Here is a 1,996-nt window from a genome sequence, read left to right as displayed (position 1 = left end):
AAAGCCTGTTTATATATGTATGGCTGCCTTTTTAAACAAACATGATAAGATTAAAATACTCCTAAAACACATGATCAAAGACATACAAATCTTCTTTGGTCAGATTATTTATGTTTGGAGTGTATTTCAGAAAAACAATGTTTATTTGTATGGTTCTAATGTCTGCTGATACTTATAAATGAAACACCTAATATTATTCCCTTCTGGGAAAACGTTGGGATGCAAAATAGTACAAACATTTTATAAAACCATTTGGCAGTTTCTCATAGGTATAACCTCACCATTGGCATCCCGCTTCCAGATGAAATGAAAATTAATGTTCACCCAAAAACCTGAGCATGGCTGATGACAGTAGCTTTATTCATAATATCTCCAAAGTGTAGATAACTAAATTTTCCCTTGCTGGTGAATGGGAGAATGGATAAAATATTGTGCATAAGAAAATTGGCCAGAAATAACTAAAAAAAAAAGCTCCTGATACAAACAAATGGATGGATGCATCTATATATTAGACCAGCGGTTCTAATATAGGGGTTGTGACACCTTTGGCAAATCTCTATCTCCAAATTTATTTACATTATAATTAGTAACAATAGCAAAATTACATTTATGAAGTAGAAACAAAAATAATTTTATGGTTGGGAGTCACCACACCATGAGGAACTATATTAAAGTGAAAAGTTGAGAACCACTGTACTGGCCTAAGAGACAAAGGGTAGACTGAAAAGATATATACTGTAGGATTCCATTTACATAACATTCTTGCCAAGTCAAAATTATAATAACAGAAAAGAGACTATTGCTTAACAGGCAGTGTAGGCTTGGGGGGAGAGGAGGTAGAGCACAAATGGGCAGCTGGCTGAAAATATTTAAAACAAATAACACACAGGGCAGGAAACCCTGACTGCTCTTCGGACTGGAGAGGGAGGGGGAGAGGAGTGGGGGGAGGGGGAGGGAAATGGGAGGAGGGGAGGAGGTGGAAATTCTTAATAAATAAATTTAAAAAAGAAAAAAAAAACAAATAACACTTTTGTCTTTTATTGTGGTGGAAGCTTTTGAATAGTGTGTTTGTGAAACTCCACAGAGATAGAACCTAGCAAAACAAATTTTACTATATGTAAAATATACTTCAGTTTTCTTAATTGGAAAAAAAAAACCTAAGGTAGGTAAAAGAACTCCAGGAATGCTCGCTTTGGCAGCAGCATATACTAAAATTGGAAAGTTTACACAGATTAACACGGTCCTTGTGTAAGCATGACATGCAAATTCATGAATCTTTTTATGTTTTTAAAAGGAACTCAAGGAATCCATCTACGACACTAAAGCACTTTATTGCTCATCCCAGTACATTTAGCTTGTGTTTCGTCTTTACTTAGCCTCGTTCTCCCTGTCACATCTGCAGCTGGAGCAGACAGGACTCTCCAGAACGTATTTCTTTTTGCAGAACCTGATTGCTGTGGGCAGAACCTCCAGCTAGGACCTACAGAAAAAATCTAAGGGCTGCCAGAATTTCTTAGAACCAGATAACCAATGTAGTCTTTGAATGGTTAGGTGGCCAGAAATCCTCATGCTACTTGACAATTTAAAGATGGCTAGAGTTAAAAAACAACCAGATTACCAATGTTTAGGGCTATCCCACACTGACTACTAAGAACCTTGTTCCATCAAGTGAGGAACTATTTGGTTTATGTGCCCTGCGATTGTATGACAAAGGTTCTGTGGCAGTACTCAAAGGGCTACATTGAGTATCTTTTCTTTATTGTCAATGTTGTTTCATTTTTAGACAATTCCATACTATGTACCATGCAATGTGTTGTGATCTTATTTCCCACCCCTATTATCCCTCTGAACTCCTTCTTTTCATCAACCAGCCCCACCCCCCCACACACACACAGGAGTTCAGAGGGATGGTAACATCAAAGCACTAATCCCCATCATCTCCCTCTTCTGCTATGTCCCATGGGCATTAGAAGTGGCATTCAGGGTTGAACACTAA

General features: G+C 37.6%; 1 non-coding gene across 1 annotated transcript; it reads left to right on the top strand.

Moving 5' to 3' along the window:
* The first annotated feature begins 1,185 nt into the window (after window positions 1-1,185).
* Window positions 1,186-1,289, top strand: LOC121444981. The gene has a single exon (XR_005973847.1). It is a non-coding gene; the product is annotated as a U6 spliceosomal RNA (small nuclear RNA).
* Window positions 1,290-1,996: the final 707 nt, after the last annotated feature.

Source organism: Microtus oregoni, unplaced genomic scaffold (genome assembly GCF_018167655.1).
Source record: "Microtus oregoni isolate MIOR12 unplaced genomic scaffold, Mior012 000151F_ref0000176, whole genome shotgun sequence".
In the NCBI taxonomy this organism is placed as follows: domain Eukaryota; kingdom Metazoa; phylum Chordata; class Mammalia; order Rodentia; family Cricetidae; genus Microtus; species Microtus oregoni.
The sequence above is the reverse complement of the archived record's forward strand: the minus strand, read 5'-3'. Positions and strand labels throughout refer to the sequence as shown.